Here is a 21,589-nt window from a genome sequence, read left to right on the forward strand (position 1 = left end):
TCTGGGGTCAGCAGTTGCACATTTAGCTTCCATGCCCCCCTGCCCACCCTCAGGTCTTCCTCCAAGTGGCAGTCCGCCAGTAGGAGGCAGTGGTCAGAGAAGAACACCGGCTTGACCTCGGTGGATCTGACTGTGAATGCACGGGACACAAACAGGAAGTCTATCCTGGAACGAATGGACCCGTCTGGCCGCGACCAGGTGTATCTACGCTGCGCTCCGTCTGCAGGGTTGCTGAAGACGTCGTGCAGCTTGGCATCCTTAACTGTTTCCATCAGGGATCTGGACGTAGCGTCCAGTCTGCTTCCGGCCCTGCCGGATCGTCCAGCCGCATCGATGATGCAGTTGAAGTCCCCGCCCAGAATGACCGGCCTGGAGGTCGCCAGCAGCAGTGGGAGCTGCTGAAAAACCTCCAGCCGCTCAGCCCCTTGTGCCGGGCCGTACACGTTAATTAACCGGAGTGGAGCGTTCTTGTACATTACGTCTGCTACCAGGAGTCGCCCGCCCACCACCTCCTTGACCTCGGAGACGGTGAAGTTGCCTCCCCGCAGCAGAATACCCAGGCCGGAGGAACGAGAGTCGTTTCCGCCCGACCAGATCGATGGCCCGTGGGACCACCATCGTGACCATTGCCTGTAGGAGCTGAGGTGCGGTATCGCACACTCCTGCAGAAACAACAGGTCAGCTTTGACCTTGGCTAGGTAGTCCAAGGTCGCAACACATCGCGTAGTAGATTTAATGCTACGCACATTTATGGATACAATCTTTAAACCCATATTAAAGCATTTATTCTCCTACCAAACCCACTGTCTCTGAGAGTCCCAGACCTTTAGTCTGCTCCTTCATACCCGTAGTGAGCTCAAATTCCTTCACTTTGGATGGGCTGAGGTAGATCTCCTTGGCCGTGTTCTGCTCCAGTGGCATCTGGAGGTTCACGTAGTGAGCGGATTTTGAGATGACCTTTGCTGGAGAAGCTTCTCCAAAACTCACCCCCTCTGGGGGGTTGCTGTTCCCGGCTTCCTGGAGCTGGGGTGCGATGATTGCCTCACTGCTCCCAGATTCCAGGGGCTGTGGTGCACTGGCCTCCTCAGGTTGCAGGCAAAGTTGGGGTGCGTTGGTCTCCTTGTTGTCTCCAATTTTCTGGAGCTCGGGTGTCTCGTCCTCCAACGCCCTGGAGCTTTGCCGCCTCTTCTGTCGGTGCCGCTCTGGCACTTCCTCATCCGAAGAGCTGCTGCCCTTGTCATCCGTGTCGGATGGGAGACGCCTCTTGCCGCTTCTCTGGGAAACGCCTTTGCTTCTTCTTCGCTCCCTCTTACTTTTCTTGTTCTTCACCGTCCGCCACTCCCCCTGCTGCTTTTCCACTGCTGCCTCCTCCTCCATTGATTCGCTGTCCTGAGGACTGGAAGGTTCAGGGGGTGGTGCTGTTGATTGGCTCTCTGTTGCCTCAATCTCTTTCTCCACCTTGTCTCTCTCTGTGTCCTCCTTTGTCCCGTTGAGCTCCCTGGGGGCCTTGGTGGTTGGAGTGACACGGAACATTTCTTCTGCTTCCCCGTGGTCGGCTTTGGCTGCCTGTGCGTAAGTACGGCAGCGTTTGGGGCAGGTCCTGTAGAGGTGACTTGCCTCGCCACACAGGTTGCAGCACTTGGCCTGTTTGCAGTCTTTTGTCTGGTGCCCTTCCTGTTTGCAGATCTTGCAGAGGGAGGCGCTGCAGTTGGCCGCCACATGACCAGCCTTGCCGCATGAGCGACAATGCTTGGGTTGCCCAGCGTAGACCAGGTAGCCACGGTTTCCCCCGATAGCGAAACTGGAAGGAGGGTGGAAAATGGCTCCCTTACCATCGGTCTTTAGCGTGACCTTAAACAGGCGTTTGCCTGTCCAGATCCCCAAGTCGTCTCGAATCTCAGTGCCGCTCCCCACCTTATCGAAGTACCTGGTGAGGAAGGTGACCACATCGGCGACAGGGACGAAGGGGTTGTACACATGCACCATCACCTCACGTTCCCGTTGCAACGGCAGAGAAAAGTGCGGCTCCGCCGTCAGGATCTTCATCTCCGGCAGGTCTCTCTTCTCCTCGAACACCCTCAGGAGCCGGACGCAGTCTGCCACTTGCTTGAACGTGACGTCAAAATAACCACCTTTGCGGGAGTCGTGCAGGGTGAAGATCTCCGTAGCTTGGAAGCCGCACGCCTTCAACAGGATCCTCCTGGTGAAGAAGCCCCGATCCATAGGTGATCCTCCTTCGTCGCTGTGGTTCACCGTGACTCGGACGGTGATAGGTAACCCACGGTATGAATTCGGATTGCGATTGGTTTTCGCCCTTCCATCCCGACCTTGCCATGGCAGGACCATGGTGTCGCCCCTGCAACACTACACTTGATCTTAGCCAAAAGGCCGAGAAGCGCTTTAAGGCAGGAGGGGAAACCCGCAGCATTTGTAAAGCTACAAACTAGAAGAATGCCCTTAAACAATAGCCTTGTTGCACTCTTTCAAAATTGCTTTGTAACTTTGAACATTTCCATTAAATCTCAAGAGAAAAGCAAGTTGTTGTGGGTGCTGGAAATCTGAAATAAAAATGTTTAAAATGTATTAGAACTTCTCTTAACCCTCTCTCCTTCCAAGGAGAATCCCAGATTCTCAAGTCTCTTCACATAACCAAAGTACCTCATTCATCCCTAGTGCTATTCTAATTAATTGTCTCCGCATCTTCCCCATGGGTCATCTTGAAGGGCAAATATAACCCCAGCCTTCTTTTCACTATCCAACTCTTTAAGCAGTGCTTTCCCCTGCTACTCCTTCCACTGTCATTTCTAACAACAGGCATGATGAACTAACTGTTCTCGTTATCACCAAAAAAAAAGGAGGAGACCATGGGTAAGCGCGGGGGATTTTCCCAGTGCTTGTCCCGCTCATCCGATGCAAATTCAGCCACTGCAACTCAAAGAAAATAGCTTAAACAAATGGAAGAGCTCCTGATAAAAGCAAAATACTGTGGATGGTAGAAATCTGAAACAAAAACAGAAAATGCTGGAAAAACTCAGCAGGCAGGATTTTACTCGTCGGCGAGCGGCGGCGGGGCCCGCTTGCCGACGGGTAAAATGACGCACGGTGACGTCGGGGGGAACTCCCGATGTCACCATGCCCCATTTAAATTTTCAGGAGGGCAGGGGCGCAGCAAAATCAGGTGTGCACCCGCCGACCTGTCAATGGCCAATTGAGGCCATTGACAGAGCCAATTATAGAACCATAGAAAAGTTACAGCACAGAAGGAGGCCATTCGGCCCATCTTGTCCATGCCAGCCCGAGGACACCCAGGTGCCCTTTATAATCCCACCTTCCTGCACCCGGCCCATAGCCCTGCAGCTTACAGCACTTTAGGTGCAGATCCAGGTACTTTTTTAAAAGTACCACGGGCGGGATGAGGTTTCAAGTCGCTTTTTAAAAAGTTTAATATAATTTTTGGGAAAATTATGGACATGTCCCAACTCATGTGACATTGTCACGTGAGGGGACATGTCAGGGAAATTTTACATTTCTATTTTTATCTTTTTAACATTTTGAGCCAATCTCCCTGAGGCAGCACTTAGCCTCAAGGAGACGAGTGCGTTCTTTCATGCGCATGTGCGAAAGAGCGCACTCTTGAATTTGGGATTCCCTCCCCACACCCACTGCCCGCACAGGGAGTGCACAGCACTTCCGTGCAGACGTCGCGCTGGGCGGGCCTTAATTAGCCCGCCCACGTAAAATGGCGCCGCACCTCTGATCAGGGGCGCCGATCGGAAGCGCGTCTGCACGCGCCCGCCCGCCCATCAACTTCCCCCCCCCCAACCACCGACAGGGTGAAAATTCAGCCCAGCAGGCCTAACAGCATCTGTGGACGGAAAAAAACAGAGTTATCGTTTTCAAGTCCGTATGACCCTTCTTCAGAGCTCTGAAGAAGGGTCATACGGACTTGAAACGCGAACTCCTGATGAAGTTCACCCTGCCTTTTGTTCTACTTCTTCGGCTGCTTCAACGAATTTTCCCCGCCAACCAAGCTAAACCTCACTCGATTACTATTCCACAGTAGCCCCGGACAACTCCTCCTCCTGTTGTTTCTCACTGAAAAAGTCTTCTCCAAGCTCATCTTGCCACTTCTTGTGGCCCCTTTGACCTCAGTTCATGAAGCTCCTTACCTGCTCTCCTCCAAGCTCCCCACCCATCCTTCACCCTCACAAAGCCGCACCTGTGCTGTTGCTGACCTATATTTGCTTTCAGCCCTCCAATACATCAAGTTTAAAGTTCTTATCCATATAGATAATTCTGTCCATGAACGCGTCCTAGCTGGCTCTGTATTCTCCAACGCTAGACCCCTCCTCATGTACTTTCCATTCCTCTGATTCCAGTCTCTTGTGCCATATGGCCCTTCCCCTTCCCTTCACCCAATTTTTTTCAGTCAAGCTGTCAGCTGCTTTTTAGCCAAACACTGGATTTTCCTCCCTAAACACTTCTCCATCTCAACCTCCTTCTCCTAGGGCAGAATTTTTCGCTTGTCGGGTGGGCGTACACCCGACCCAAACGAGCGTAAAATGACGAGCTGGATGGATGGCTGCTGGGTGACAAGGGCTATCTGTTGAAGAGGTGGCTCATGACGCCTCTCCGCCACCCAAGAACAGAGATGGAGCAGCAGTACAACTGGAGCCATACCTCCACAAGGACAGTGGTAGAGTGAACCATAGGTCTTCTCAAGATGTGCTTCTGATGCCTGGACCATTCAGTAGGTGCACTGCAATACTCCCCAGAGCGGGTGTCACTGATAGTGGTTGCATGCTGCTGCGCTCTCCACAATCTGGCACTGGCAAGCGGGGAGCAACTAGAGGAAGAGGATGTTGACGCAGCTGCACAGGCCACAGATGATGAGTCCAGTAGTGAGTCAGAAGAGGAGCACGGTGAGGAGAATGCTGAGGGCGTGGAGCCAGACCTCGGTAGCCTCCAGGGAGGCAGGGACTCCAGGGAAACCTTGATCCAAAGCTCCTTCAGCTAGCGTGCCAAATAAGAACTACCACCTCATGCCAGGGCTGCCCCCTCCATCCTGGATCGCAGAAATGACTCTTTCCTTAGCCCCCAAGATACACTCAGTGCCTGTGCAATAAAGTTTCGAGCCACCCATGTCCAGCATTACATAATGGCCTACCCTGCACCTACAAAACAAATGAAGCATACCCAGGCCAAAAACACAAAAGCAAATGTAATTTAATGTTGGAACTCACATAGTACTGAATGGAACAATATCCAGTGTTGGTGGTTGCACCATTAAAAAAAGAAAATCAAAACGGAGGAACAAAAGATCACCCGTGACCAGTCCCTCTTGTGCTTAAGGTGCTTTAAACTTACATTTGCGAGTGCTATGTCTAGGTGCTCCCCCATCGCTGGCACCGGCATTGGAGACAACCTGCTCGCTCTGCTATTCTTGATGACCTCAGCGGTCGTCCTCTGGCCTGTGGAGCCTGCGCTGACCCCGCCTGGGATGGAGCGGCCAGTGCCACAGCTGGCATCTCCCCAGTCGCTGCAGCCTCATCAGATGTGACAGTCACTGGTGGAGGGGCAGAGGAGCTGCTGCCATGATCCAGAGTGCCCTGAGAGGAGCCCGCAGAGACAACAAGCAGCTTGTGCGCCAATGTGAGATCGCTGGGGAACTCCCTGCTGGCAATTGATGGATGGGCACCTAGCTGGGATACTAGGTGCCCCATCCATTTTACACAGGGACACTAACCAGCTGAGGTCAGTGCCCGTGTGAGGGCTTGCAGGTCCGAGCACAACCCCAGGAATCCCTGATTCTGTTGCTGGAGCTGCCTTTCCGTGAGAGTCACCACTCTCTCCACAGAGGAGGCAGTGCGCTCAGCCATGAGGGTCAACGCAGTGCTCATGCTCCGCATGGACTCCTCCACAACGGAGACCATGGCACCCATACCCTCTTCGATCTCCGCCAGATCCTCCTGCACACTCCACTGGACATCCGGCGTCTGCTGCCTAATGGGCGACTCCATCATCAGCTATCGACTGAGCATCGTCCTGGTCTCAAGCAGTCCTGCGACCTCCAGCCCCCTAGGCACACTCTACCTCCACCTGCATCTTAAGCGAGTATGAAGTGCCCTCACCAATATGCACCGAGATATTAGCTGCCAAACTAATGCCCACCAAGGTGCTGGTATCTGCGCTGGTGCCTGGTTTAAAGATTGGGTGTGATGCAGATGCTTGGGGAAGATGGTGGTCCTCCGGGGTCAGGGGTGGCTCATGGAGCTGCTGCACTTCGCTGCTTGGTGGCAGATCTAAGGGAGAAGAAAGACATGTCATTAGTTAAAGTCACCACACTGTCACTGTGCGTGCAAGTCGCACTGGTGAGACAATGGAGATGTGCATCAAGGTGCCATTGTCTTTCAATGAACAATGAGGAATCCAGTCTGGAGGCTCCCATCAATGATGAGACTGCACAAGGACGCTTGAACCATCCGAAACTCTCACCTCAGTGCACTGCACTCTTACCTTCAACTGACACCCCAGCCTCACCTTGCTGATTGACCTAGGTGCATGGCGCCTCTTGAGCTCCAAGGCCTCCTGCTCGTACCGGGAGAGGATGAGGAGGTGTACGGGCCCTCTGCCAGCCTGCAACCTCTCGATATAGTTAGGGGATGTCTTCTCCTGAAAGGACAGAGGAGCATTGATTAGTCCACTCTCTACCTGCAGCACCATCGCAGCCTGGCCAACCCCAGCTGAGGAGCACCTTGCAGGGCAGATCTGAGTCGTGGCCCTTGAGGCATAAGGCACTCGGTCAACGTAGCCAGGGCTCAGCCCCTTGGCCAGCTCCGGCGTGATTGACAGCCGGCACTGAAACTCTTAACACGCCTGAGCTCCTTGGGGGCGGTGGCCAGCCCAAAACAATTCAACACACTGACCCATGCCAACACGGTACTCACCCTCCCTGGGCGCAGCAGGTCATTGAACTGCTTCCAGCACTGCACCCAGGCACACCACACCATGTCATGATTTCTTACCCAGCCTGCCATCTCCTCCCATGCCCTCTTTGTGAGTTGCAGTGGCCTTCTCCTCCCATCTCTGGGGTCAAGGGTGTCCCTTGTGGCAGCCACCTCCTCCAGGAGGGCAGCGAGGCACTCGTCGGAAAAACGGGGGGGGGTCGAGTTCCCAGCCGACCTCACCTCCCGCCTGGTCTCGTCATCCTCATTTGCAGCCATGTCGTTGCTGCAGCTCCAACGCGGGCAGCCTCCCTGGGTTGCCTGCGCCGTTTTTGACCAGCCACCAGGATGCCATTGAAACCGGCGGACAACAGACCCCCGCTCGCCCCTTCTCGGACGTTCTCCAGTGTGAAATCACAGTCCAGCCCCTATCGCCAGCAGTGATCAGCTTCCTGACCGCTCCCACCCGCACTCACCAAGCCTACCTGAAGAGGGCAAAATTCTGCCCCTAGACTCTAAACTAAACTCTGAATGCATCAAGGGGTATGGGGAGAGAGCGGAGTATGGCATTGAATTCAAGGATCAGCCATGATCATATTGAATGGCGGAGCAGGCTCGAAGGGCCGAATGACCTACTCCTGCTCCTATTTTCTATGTTTTCATGTTTCCTTTTAACCCTCTTTAAAATCTCTGCTCCTCATCTTTGCTTCTTGGCTAGGTGTAATTTTCTTTCCTTAAGTCTAAGGTGAAAATACCTTGGGACATTTTTTTAATGTTAAAGGCACTAGATAAATGCAAGCTATTGTGAGTAAAATGCCATGACCATACTCAGCAGGGTGGAATGAGGAATTTGTTTTAGCAGAAAGGTTTGTTGTAATTTACAATTGTTATCTTCTGTGTCAGGTTTTGCATTATGCATAAATTATTGAATAAACTCCACAGAAAATAAGATTTACTCCCAATCTGCGCTGGATTGGTTGATCTCACACAGGACAACATCTAGGAGTCTTGTGGTGCAGTGGTGGCATCCCTACCTCTGGACTAGAAACTTCAGGTTCAAGCCCCAAGCCAGGACTTGTTGGCCACAGAAGGAGTGCTCATAACATGGTTCAACGGATTGATAAGCAATCTGGGAATCCTTCGCCACCTCACTGTTATTCCTCAAAGGGGAAAAAAAATGCGCGTGAAGATACGCTATAAAAAAACCCCCAGGAGATTGGGCCTTCAGGCGGAAGAGAAGACTAGCGAGCAGGGCACCCGTTCCTGACCATTGTCCATTCAGCACCCTTTGGAAAGTATGTATTTGTATGTATCATGTAAGAACAAAATCTGCTTCAATTGCCTTATCATTGCACCTGGTGCCAACATTCCCATTTAGGTCAGGTACCAGAAAACTGCTGCCACCTGCAAGATCATACCAGCAGAAGTGAGTGCCATTAGGAAAGCAGTAAAGTATTTCTAAAAAGGCCAAAACCCACATTTAAGCAAATTTCCTTATCATGATGTACATTTAACAATTTTCCTTCCGTATTTCATCTATTTTAGTCTTGGCCAGCCAGGCATCAAACTCATACAGTAACCTATTGCCATGTTTAAGAGTCTCCAAACTAGCCTAAGGAAAGGTTCCCCACAGGTAAAAGTTTTTGTTCACTTGGTATGGAGTACACAGTCCCTTCCAATTGGGAGACATCATACTTACCTAAACTCAGACTTTCAGAGGTTGCTAAGAACCAAGGCTAGGTAAGCCCCACTACAGAAATCATTGGAGTTTAACTAGCTATAATCAAGCAGCCTAAGTGCAACAACGGCTTACATTTATATAGCACCTTCAACATAGTAAAGTATCAAGGCACTTCATAGGAGCATTATCAAAAGGAATTTAACACCCAAGCCACATAGAATGTTTACAACACAGAAGGAGGACATTTGGCCTGTTGTGTCTGTGCCAACACTTTGTAAGAGCAACACAACTAGTTACCTACCCTTTCCCTGTTGCCCTGTGATTCTTTTCATTTCAGATCCTCTTTTGAGAGCCACAAATGAATCTGTCTCCATCACACTGTCAAGCAGAGACATAAGGAGATATTAGGACAGATGACCATGAAGTGGTTTAAGGAGGGGTTCCAGAGCTTAGATTCCAGGTACTGCCACCAGTAGTGAGGCAATTAAAATAAGGGGTGCCAGAATTGGAAGAATGTTGAGTTCTTGGAAGGTTATAGGGCACACCCACAAAGTATTTTCACTTCCTGCCAACCAGAGCTACTTTATCCATTAATTATCTGGAGCCAAGTGGGAGGAGTGGCAGACCTACACTCCTGGTCCCATCAGTGAGCCAGACTGACTGACCAATCATCAACAGCACTCTTGATCTGTTGACTGGGTTACTGGATTAATGAGTGTCATTCACTTAAATCTCCCATTACCAAAAATGTCATCTCGGAACCAACTTGACTCCAAATAGAAGAAGAAGATTCTGAAGAAGAGCCATATACAGACTCAAAACGAGAAACTCTGTTTCTCGCTCCACAGATGCTGTCGGACCTGCTGAGATTTTCCAGCGTTTTCTGTTTCTATTTCAGATTTCCAGCATCCGCAGTATTTTGCTTGTAGCTTTTGACTCCAAATAGACTACTTCATCCTCCCTCTCCCAGGAGACCAAACGTTACTTGCTGAATGGACAACTGAGAAACATGAGTTTTGAACCCCTACTAGGCAGACAGTACGAACGTTTCACAAGCAATGTAGTGATTAGCGCATGTTGCCATAAAATGTGTTGCTATACTGCCACCACATTATCAAATGGTGGATCCAGCAAATATCAGTAGCGACAGCCTCCTCTACAGCCGAATCATAAAAGAACGGACGAACGTGTATTTATGTAGAGCTTTTCACAATTGAGGATCCAAAAGCACTTTACAGCTCATTAAGTACTTTGGAAGTGCTGTCACTGTTGTCACATAAGAAACTGTAGGCACTAAGCTGAGGATGTAGATACATATCACCCCTCCTTCCCCACCACAGGCTATCATCCTACCCTGGGTATTTCCTCACCAGCTTTATGATGGATGTTTCCCTTCAGCACAGTAGAAGGATCTGCGCAAATTAGCTTACAAATATGCCAGCCACCTTGAAATTCTCTACATTCAGGTCCAATACAGCATCCCAGCTGCTTAACCCAAGTCCTCCTGCTTTAATAAAGAAATGGTGCTAATTCTAATTTCATCCTGACTTCAGGATTTAAAATAATAATTTGATTGTTTATATGGTGCTTTTTGCACCTCAGGTTATCTCATAGTGCTTGACAACCTGCGGGTTACTTCTGAAGTTTAGTTACTCTTGTTTTGTAAAGACCCCACAAACAACAGTGAGGTCAATGACCAGTTAATTTGCATAGGGTGTTGTTGCTTGAGGGATAAATATTGGTCAGCAGGTATCACTCTCATCTTTCAAAAGCTGTCATGGGGTTTTCTAATGACTGCCAAAGCAGACAGACATTTCATCTGAAAGACGGTACATCAGAATAAGCAGCACTTAGCGCAGTGCCCATCCCTTATAGCAGGTGATTTGCCCCATATAAGAAGTAAAAGTGCCATCTTTTCTACTGGTCATGACAATAACAGCACAAGGTGGCAGCTGCAGAGAGGCACTGAGTGTTCTGAGATAAAAGCAACATATTGCGAATGCTGGAAATCTGAAATAAAATCCAGAGAATGCTGGAAAAACTCAGCAGCCAGAACTTTACGACCCACAGGCGGGTGCGCGCCCGACCCCTCTGGCTATGAAATAGCGCGAGATGATGTCGGGCGAGCGTCCCAACGTCATCGCGCACTCGCGCGAGATCTCGCTCGGCAGGCACACACGGCAGTCGGAAGCACGCCGGCCGATAATTAAGCCCATTAAGGAGGCAATTGAAAGCGACTTTTCATGGCCCATCCGCTTTTATGGTCGGCGGACGAGCCAATCGGCAGGCGGCCTTTACATTTTTGCTCAAACCTCGATCGAGGGCGGGCTGAAATCTGCATGGGGAAATAGAATAAAAAGAGATCCCTGGGGTCTTTTTTTATGAGGTATGTTTTCAGGTGCTTGATTGTGCTGCGTGGACATATTTTGCAGCATTTTTGTTTTGTTTATTCCGTGGAGGTGTGCAACTCCCTGAGGCGGCCGTTTGCCTTCAGGGAGCTCACTGGAAGTGCTCACCAGCACCCGCCGTGATGTCGGCGCCTACCCCCATCGGCAGTGCTGAGCCTTTCTCAGCACGCATTTCACGCTTTCTGGCCGTTAATTTGGCCAGCCAGCGTGAAATCGCAGCTGGGGCCTATCGCGGTCAAGAGCCCCGTTTCCCATCCGCTCCCAGATCCGCATCAACAAGCGAGAAATTCAGGCCACCAAGTCTAGCAACATCTATGGAGAGAGAAGCAGTTAACGTTTCGAGTCCGTATCACTCTCTGAAGAAGAGTCATGTGGACTCAAAGTGTTAACTCTGTTTCTCTCTCCACAGATGCTGCCAGACCCGCTGAGCTTTTCCAGCATCTTTTTATTTTACCACTGTGTACTCTGCATGTTTTGAGAAGCAGAGAGCCTAGAAAAGGAATGGGTGCCTTTAAGAGTGCTTAAGCAGTGCATTCTGTAGCCTTTCTGTCAAAAATGACTGGTGATGGGACTGCAAGGCTTTAATCCATCTGATTCAAGTGCTGTCATAAACAGTTGGCTATCATCCAACATTCTATAATGGGAAGACAATTTTGAAATTCATGCTCCAGGAATGTTGCTTGGTATGTCACACCACATGGACTGCAGAGACTCAAGAAGTTGGCTCACCACTGCCTTCTCAAGGCCAGGTGGTGGTAATATCACTGTAATCCAGAGACCCAGGCTATTGTTAATAGGGACTTGGGCTCAAATCCCACCATAGAAGCTAGTGGAATTTAAATTCAATAAATAAAATCTGGGGAAGAATTTTCTCCCCGTCAGGGCTGGGGGGCAGGGAAGTGCAGGAGCGGGAACAGGCGGGTGCGCCTCCGATCAGTGCCCCCAATTGGGGGCGCGCCGCCATTTTACGTGGGCGGGCCAATTAAGGCCTGTCCAGCGTGACGTCTGCCAGGAAGCGCTATGCACCCCCTGTGCAGGCAGGGGGTGGGGGGGTTCCCTCAGCTGAGAGTGCGCTCTTCCGCGCATTATGCTAAGTACTGCCTCAGGGAGATCAGCGCCAAATTTAAAAATGGTGAAGGGGCAAAATAAAATTTCCCTGACATGTCCCCTCGTGTGACACTGTCACATGAGTTGGGACATGTCCGTCACTTTAAAGCATACATTTATTAAAATTTTAAAAACCCTCATGAAACCTCATCCCGCCCATGGATGAAGTTTCATGCTTTTTCTATTGCCCGCCAGGGCTCCTGGCCTGCCCGCCAACCTTAAGGTTGGACGGACAGGGCCATTAAGTATCTCAATTAGTTTTTAAATGGCCTCAATAGGCCATTGACAGGTCGGCGGGCGCACAGCTGATTTGGCTGCACCCCCGCCAACCTGAAAATTGAAATGACGCGGGGTGACATTGGGAATTCCGCCCGACATCATCCCGCGTCATTTTACGCGTCGGCGAGCGGTCCCCGGCCCCCGCTCGCCAACCTAAAGTTCCAGGCCCTGGAATTACAAGCTGGTCTCAGTAACGGTAACCATGAAATAATCATCAATTGTTGTAAAAACCCATTTGGTTCACTAATGTCCCTGGAGGAAGGAACTCTGCTGTCCTTATCTGCTCTGCACGTGACTCCAGACCACAGCAATGTGGTTGACTCTTAACTGCCCTCTGAAATGGCCTAGCAAGTCACTCACTTCAAGGGCAGTTAGGGATGGGCAACAAATGTTGGCCTTGCCAGTGATGCCCATATCCCTTGAAAGAATAAAGAACAAAGGACAATTAGGGATGGGCAACCTTGCCAGCGATGTTCACATCCTACGAACAAATTTTTTAAATGCAATACGACAACTCTGATCCAGCCTGAAATTACTGGCACACTTAATGTGTTAAAAGCAGTGCCTTTACAATTGACTTCGGTGGAAATGGCAAATGTCTAGTTCCATTTGCCTGATATAGGCCACTGCTCATGGTAAACGTGGATGGTGTAACTGATGGAGGGGGAGAGTATTACATTGAGGTGTCAACCTAGAACATGTGATCAAGCACTGGTGTGTGTGGCATATTGGACCCGCCAACCATGACTCAGAGTCATGAGGGCTACCACTGAGACAAACTCGTATTTGCCGTTTGGCTGTGATGCTTGTTACCTATGTGCTCTTACGTGCCAGTTTGAGTGTAGATTATATGAAAGAACTGAAATTTACAGACCAAGTTGGTATGCAAACAATTTAACTTTTCTGCTGGGCGTTAGAGAGGCTTGGTAAAATGGAGACTCACCATCTACTTGCATTGCTGCCCTTTTTTTTTATTTTTGAAACACTTACCGATGTTTGTGAACTGAGTTGGAGTTTACCAACTTGAAACTCTCTTGCACAAACAATAGTTGATGCTGGGTCAATTGTTAATTTAAAATCTGAGATTGATAAATTTCTGTTAATCAAAGATATCAAGGGATATTGGGAAAATATGGAGTTAGGTTGCAGATCAACCATGATTTCATAACATGCTCAAAGGGCTAAATGGCCTACTCCTGTTCCTATGTTCTAAAATAAAGGAACTTGCTTAATATGTGCGTGCAAAATTGGGTCCTTCATGTCTGAAATAAAATCAGAAAATGCCAAAAATACACAGCAAGCCAACCAACCTCCGTAAAGATGTATGCTGATAATAAATGTTCTTGATCTCGTTAGATTCATGTAGGCCACCTTATTTAATTTGTAGTATATTATGTAAAGTGCACTTACATAGCTTGTAGCATACTTTGTCTCAGATTTCGAAACCTGCAGTCTTAGATTTTGTTTTCATGCTTTGCGATTGCATCCATAGCCCAAGGCGCTTCGCAGAAGAGAAACTTTGACACCAAACAGCCTTGGGGTTAAGCATGATAACTAAAGTTATGGTTGAAAAGGTAGGTTGTGAGGAGGCTTTTAAAGGGGGACAGGGAAATATTGCATAACTAATAATTTAGGGAGTTCCAAAAAGCAGTTTTATAGGAGAAAGTAGCACACATATCTGCAGGCTTTGTCGCTGATATTGGAGTGGGGAGGGAGGAATTCGTGTGAAGCCATAATTAATGGGCAGAAGCCATGAGCCGATTTGAAGGCAAGAGCAAGAATTTTGAAATCATGCTGTTAAAGCAAAGTTGCCATCAACAGCATAAAACTTCTAAAATGCTCAAGACTTCTGTCCTTATCAAGTGTCAATACTCTAAATAACAGAGCGTCAATTGAGGTCATTTTTTGGTTTTCTTTATATACTTTTGTTTCTCATGGCCTCTTTCACAAATTCACCCCTCCTTCCCTCAGTAGGTGTGAATTGCTCATTGGAAACCTGGCATGCATTGATAAGAGAGGCACTGGAAACAATTATCTTTTAAAAGATAATTGCATTTCGAATAGTGACACTCAGTTTACCTCATGGAGCTCCGAGCAATGAATTACAATGCATGCCAATTGTGATGAGATGAATCTCTTCAATTACACCTCTTTGTCTGTCTTTACAAAAACACATTAAACCTGTATGCTCCTTGATTAAAAGCCAAGTGAATTTGAATTTCCCCAATAACTACATGAATTTCACCATATAAAGAGAACCATCCAGGTCAGGAGTGCGAGTTCTATTCATTTCTGAGAAAATTGCAGTGCTCCTTTCTCCCGATGACTTTGATTTGTTCAACGCAAAAACAAAAATACCTGGAAAAACTCAGTAGGTCTGGCAGCATCGGTGGAGAGGAGCACAGTTGACGTTTCGAGTCCTCATGACCCTTCAACAGAACTAAGTAAAAATAGACTTCTGATTTGTTGATGGCCTCACCTGAGGACCGAGGGTGACCTGATGGTGGTGGGTGCTCCCCGTGCCATATTACATCTCTGCATAGCTCCAAATGTTAATAAGATGATAGGGTATCTGTTCAAATCATTGATTCGCACTGATAGCTGAGGTTTTTTTTTAATTCATTCATGGAATGTGGGCCTCACTGACTAGGCCAGCATTTTTTGCCCATCCCTAATTGCCCTTGTTCAGAGGGCATTTAAGAGTCAACCACATTGTTGTGGGTCTGGAGTCACATGTAAGCCAGACCAGGTAAGGACGACAGATTTCCTTCTCTAAAAGACATTAGTGAACCAAATGGGTTTTTACGACAATCGACAATGGTTTCAAGGTCATCATTAGACTTTTTAATTCACTTGCTTTAATTCCAGATTTTTATTTCCACCATCTGCCTTGGTGGGATTCGCACCCTGATCCCCAGAGCATTACCCTGGGTCTCTGGATTACTAGTTACTTATCACTTGTGATAAGTGATAGCCTGGACACAGCCTTCAAGACCGTGCTGAGGAGGGTGAAGACACTGTGATCCATTTTCATCTTTTAATTATAGCAAACTACCAACACAGATTAAATTTGCTGCAAATAAGGTATATACCCAGAGCAAGGTACTTCAGATAATGGAAATATTCCATTGATCTGGCAGCATCTGTGGAGAGAGAAACAGTGTTAATATTTCAGGTCCATGGCCCTTCACTAGTTTTGATGATAGGTCAGCAATCTGAAATGTTAACTCTGTTTCTCTCTCCACAGATGCTGCCAGATCGGCTGAATATTTCCAACATTTTATGTGTTTAATGCCAGACTATTTTTCTTCATGGTTGCAAATCTTTCTTTTTTGATTGCATAACAGTGGTTACCTTGAATAAGTCACTGTCAGCTGAGGGACAGCTTCAGGATCAGTTGTGGTGTCCCACTCAGTTCAATCACATTCAAGGCTTGTGCATGAAGAACAATCATTTGGGGAAGGTGCCAGAAGGCTACTAAACCGAACAGACCTATAGCCTCAGAAAAAGGAATCTGCTTCAAATTATAAGCATTGCACATTGATTGTTCATAATTCAGTTCACAATGCAAAGCTTTGATCTTCCAAAGTGTGGCAGGAAATTGGTTCACAATTACAGATCCCCACTAGGCGAATCACCAGTTCAGCTGTGTGGTTAGGAGTAGGAACTGAGCAAACACTAAATACTTCCCGACAGTGAGGGAGGGTGACCAGAGGCTGAGTCACCCTGTGCTGTTCCCATGAATGTTTCCTGACAGTCAATTGAAGAGGAGTCCTGGGAAAGCTGGAGAAGATCAGGGAGAAATTGGGGGGGATAAACAAGTTTTTTTCCCCTAATTTTCTTTCCTAATATTCTCCCCAAATTTCCTTCCTTCCTCTGCATTCTTGAAAACATTGTCTCCCTCAAATGGATACAATCTCAAAAACTGCAGATGCCCTGATGCCTTGCTAAAATGCCAATGTGACGGTGAGAATCAGCAGGCTATCTAACAGGAGGATATGCCAACTGTGCTCAATTATGTCACCAGGCAATGTCCACACATACTTTTACAGCAAGTGTCAAGGTACAATAATTTATTCCAATGACTTAGATGAGGGGAGCGAAGACATGGTAGCTAAATTTGCAGATGACACAAAGATAGGTAGGAAAATATGTTGTGAAGCAGTCATAAGGAAGTTGCAGACAGATATAGATAGGTTGAGTGATTGGGCAAAAAGTCTGGCAGATGGAGTATAATGAGGGAAAATGTGAAGTTGTCCACTTTAACAGGAAGAATAAAAAGGCAGAGTATTACTTAAACAGAAAATGATTGCAGAACTCCGAAGTACAGAGGCATCTAGGTGTTCTAGTGCATGAGTCACAAAAAGTTAGCATGCAGGTACAAGTAATTAAGAAGGCTAATGGAACGCTATCCTTTATTACAAGAGGAATTGAACATGAAAGTAAGGATGTTATGCTTCAGTTATACAGGGCATTTGTGAGACCACATCTCGAATGGTGTGCGCAGTTTTGGTCTCCTTATTTAACAAAAGATTTAAATGTGTTAGAGGCGGTTCAGAAGAGGTTTACTAGATTGATACCAGGAATGAGTGGGTGGCCTTATGAGGATAGGTTGGACAGGCTGGGCTTGTTTCCACTGGAGTTTATAAGCGTGAGGGATTATTTGATTGAAGTATATGAGATCCTGAACGGTCTTGACAAGGTGGACATGGAAATTATGTTTCCTCTTGTGGGTAAGTCCAGAACTAGGGGGCACTGTTTTAAAATTAGGGTCATCCTTTTAGGACAGAGGTGAGGAGAAATTTTTTGTCTGAGGGTTGTGTGACTTTGGAATCCACTGCCTCAGAAAACGGTAGAGGCGGGGTCATTGAATATTTTCAAGATAGAGGTAGATAGATTCTTGTTAGGCAAGGGAATCAAAGGTTATCGGGGGTAGATGGGAATGTGGAATTAGAAATACAAACAGATCAGCCATGATCTTATTGATTGGCAGAGCAAGCTTGAGAGGACAATTGGCCTACATCTGCTCCTTTTTCATATGTTCGTATGTTTGTAATTGATCCATAGCAATAACTTCCATTTATGTAGCATCTTTAACATAAGAAACACCCCAGGAAAGTTCACAAATAGGCCAGAGGGAGTCATTGAAAACTTGGTTAAGGACGTGGGCCTTTTGGAGAAGTATAGGGAGGGTGTTGCAAAGTAAGGGACTTAAGGAGTTGAAAGCGCTGCCATTTCGGAACAGTACTGAGGGAGCACTGCACTGACAGACGTGCTGTCTGTTGGATGAAATGTTAGACCAAGGCCCTATTTTTCTGCTGCGGTCCGCATAAAAGATCCCATTGCACTAATTGAAGAAGAACAAGGGCATTCTCCCTCGTGTCCTGGCCTTCAGGTGTCAGTGGATCATAAAGTTTCAGCTCTGGAGCACTCCTGTGGACTTGGCATTACTCATACATTGTTGACCTGCCTTTTACAGAGTGCTCCAGAAGCAGTGCAAGTTCTTGGCCACAGTGAAAACCATACATAGACACCAGCAGAGTACCAAACCACTGATGTATCCAGAAATGGGGACAGAGGAAGATTCCTGTGATGTCAAGAGAACTGTTCCAGTTAGTCCTTGTTTCCCATCCTTAATGCAGAAGAGTTGAGGACAATTATTACACCCCTTAGATCAGCTGCCACACAGCCCAGTTCTGACACAGAGTCTACATCCAAAACCTCACCTTGTCTAGCTGTTTTCTCCATTGATGCTGCCTGACCTGTTGAATGTTTCCAGAATTTTCTGTTCTTGTTACTGTTCTGTTCTTATTCAGGAGTCTAAAGCTCTATGTCTCTCAGCGGGCTGCAACCTTAAAAAAAAGTAGTTTTTTTGGCCACCCCAGTGGTTCACCTGGCTAGGGCAGTGAGCAGCTGACTCATACAGGCAAGGAAAGTCATCTTTTAATTATTAGCCTACATGGAATCAGCTGATCTCCACCAGGATGCTATAATTAGTCAAAGTGCACGCCCCTGGACCAGGGAGGAGAAAGGCAACCAGGGTTCCTGGTCCTCATCACCAAGGCCGCAGTGGCTGAATCCAATTTTTATTTTATGTGGCCTTGCAATTCTGACAGGGTCAACCAAAAGAGAATGGCATTCTGTGAATATGTACATTTATAATCAGGGCCCCGGCACTGGACTAACCGTGTAAGTCAGATTCCACTTTTATTTCGCAAGGTTATGGGATTTTAATTTATCACGTCAACCACCATTTTTTTTTTAACCATGAATGTATCAAATCACAGAGGCCTTGAAAATCACCAGGCATCCCTGTATCCTGCTGAGGAGCGTGCAGTTGTAAAGGTGAAGAAGGGCTGGATCAACCTCATTTGGCCTAAGAGCCTGATGACATTTGCGGCCAGGCCCACGTACAAACACCGGCTATGCAAATGAGCACATCGCAGCCCCAGCACGTAGAGCTGTATCCTAGCAAAGGTGAGGGGCATCAGGTGACGAGGGCAATTAGGGATAGGCAACAAATTCCAGCCATGCCAGTGATATCTACATCCCACAAGAGAATTGTTAAAAAATGATAAAAAGCCACTGACAATTGGTGGGGCGAGGGTGCGACTGGCTGGGCTTGTTTCTTACAAATTTCTCATTTTTAAAAAAAAAGTTTGCTCTGGTTCTGTTTAAAGTCTGTCAAAGTTGGGATAGGGAGGAGTTAAACACAGACAAAGGCAAGGAATCTTCTGAATAGTCTCTTGTGCGTCTCTAAATTCCTTCGTAAAGACCATGCTTTTAGCTGCCGAGATCCTAATCCCTGGAATTTCATCCTTAAATCTCTCTGCCTCTGCACATCCCTCTCTTCCTATAGGGTGCATCTCATAACCTACCTCTTTGACTAAGCTTTTGGTCACCTGTACCAATATCTCCTCTTTTGGCTTGATGTCAATGTTTGCCTCATTATATACGCTCCTGTGAAGTGACTGGGGATGTTTTACTATGTTAAAGGCACTGTAATAAATGCAAGTTTCTATTGTTGAGAAGAAACATTTTGCTGGAAACATTTTATTAGTATTGTTAATAACTTAATTTTGTTATCAGTTAACGATTAATTGATTTGCGGTCACCTGAATAGAGCAAGCAGGCATACTTGTACCCAACCATCATTTATCATTATCTTTATTATTATGGTGAGGAGAAAAAAAAACTCTTGTTTCAAGAACATAATATGAATAATATTAAACAGTTGTATTCTAAATTAATAACTATAGTGTGTTTGAGGTTAAACCTTCAGTTTTTGATGGAAAATGTGACACTTCACAATAAGTCACTTCCTGCTTTGGCTGGGTAACTCACACTATAAGCTGCTGTTTTAATGAGAGTCATGGAAAAGAATGTGCTAGAGAACATATTTCTAACATCTGCCTAATTGTGAAAGCATGTAGGCCCCCACCACCCCGCCTTCCCCCCCACCGCTCCCTGTTGGCTTGGCGAGTAAGTGCACCATATGGTGTAATACTGTGGCAGACAGGTCAAGAAAGTTCACAGTTGTGACCCAGTGTGTATTATGTTATCGAGCCTCAGCTTGGGGTAGCATGGAGGGAGTTGATAGGGAAGCTGTAGTTTGATCTCAGTGGCCCCTGGGTCTATTGTGGGGAAAGAAAAATAAACAAATGAAAATGACAGTCAGGAGTAGACAAGCTGAACGATCAAGTGGAGGATCATATGTATATTATATACATATCAGCCATGTAATCTGCTGGGAGGGGCAAGATAAAACAGAAAAATAGACTCAGGCCAGAGGAAAAAATGCTCTAGAACATTCCTCATCCATGATTCCTACTACTGTTCTACTGACCATTGCAGATCAAGCAGGGACAGGATTTAGGCTGGCTATGATGGTATCTATGCTTTAATAGCTCGCTTTTCAGTAGGAGGGAAAAAAATTAATGTGAAAATATATGTAATGCAAAAGTGGATACAAAGCTACGGTTCATTTCGTGGTGGGTGTTGCACTGAGAGAGGTTTGCACTGAGAGAGAGAGATTTACAGTGGAACCTGAACATTAATTGGAAGTTAGATAAATTTTAGGGGTAGAGCCCAGAGAGAGTGTGACGTCTCTCCCCACGGTGGAAAAATTGGGTGTCCATTGTTACTCCGGAATTCGCTGGTTTAAAAAAAAAACTCATATGTGCAAATACGCCACAGGCCTGTTTTTATGACAGAAATATGATTCATTAAGTGGGCTTGTAGCAGCTCTGAGGTGGGGCATTGTCAGTGCTGTTCTTCTTTTTAATCCCCTCTGTTGATCCACTATGTTCCTGTGCATTATGCTATGCAGTTATATCAGATCCCAACCCACATAATGCTAAACACTCTGGTCTTTAAGTCACATGCAGCATTGGTGGGTATTGCAGGACTTCATTGAAAAATATTGTTTATTTCATAATTTAATTTTACTTTTCCATGCCTCCACCCATCTCACCTACTCTCCAGGTCAGCATGTTAGTTAAGAGAATGGATAGGAGACCTCTGCCTCTCACACTCAGCTGATGCCTCTGTTCAGCCAGTTGCTAGGAGACGCAGTGGCTTTGAGGTGATCCAGTCCATGGCACCCTCCATGCATGCGGGCAATGTGACCACCATGGCACACCTTTTCCTCAGATTCAGTATCCTGCATCTCTGATTGGCAGGACTCTGGCTGAGTATCCTCATTTTTTCCAAGTAGGGTTGCCATTATTCCTTTCCTCTACTCAGCATATCCAAACATGAAAGGGGATTGATGGGCTTTGGCTGGGGCAGGAGAGTGAAATGAGGGCTTGAGTTCTGATGTATTATTACTTTAAGAAGCAACATTTCCACGTCATAAGACATGAAAGAGATTTCTTTTTTAAGAAAAGATTTTTGATGCGTTTTTCATGTTTTAAGCATGTGCGGAGAGCCCACTCAAAGAGCAAGCAGTCAGATCCAAAACTGGATGGATTGCAACCTTAGCTTGAGGTGGGAAAAGGTCCGGAAGCAACTTCCTGGCTTAATGTCCTGGAAAATGTTGACTCTGCCTGTGGAGAGGCAGTTGGGCCTTGGTGCTTGGTGCCAGGTGCTTTGTGTCTTGGGATGCGGTGAATTGTTGGTACCGACTCTGTGTTCCGTTGTTCACGGCTGTGTTTCAGTCTTCAGTCAAG

The 21,589-nt window shown here is 47.1% G+C and overlaps 1 protein-coding gene across 2 annotated transcripts in view; it reads left to right on the forward strand.

Annotated features, from left to right (window-relative positions):
• Nucleotides 1–21,589, forward strand: part of acoxl (acyl-CoA oxidase-like) — a 418,282-nt gene that overhangs the window by 329,493 nt on the left and 67,200 nt on the right. The window lies entirely within an intron of this gene.

Source organism: Cetorhinus maximus, chromosome 5 (genome assembly GCF_964194155.1).
Source record: "Cetorhinus maximus chromosome 5, sCetMax3.hap1.1, whole genome shotgun sequence".
Lineage (NCBI taxonomy): Eukaryota > Metazoa > Chordata > Chondrichthyes > Lamniformes > Cetorhinidae > Cetorhinus > Cetorhinus maximus.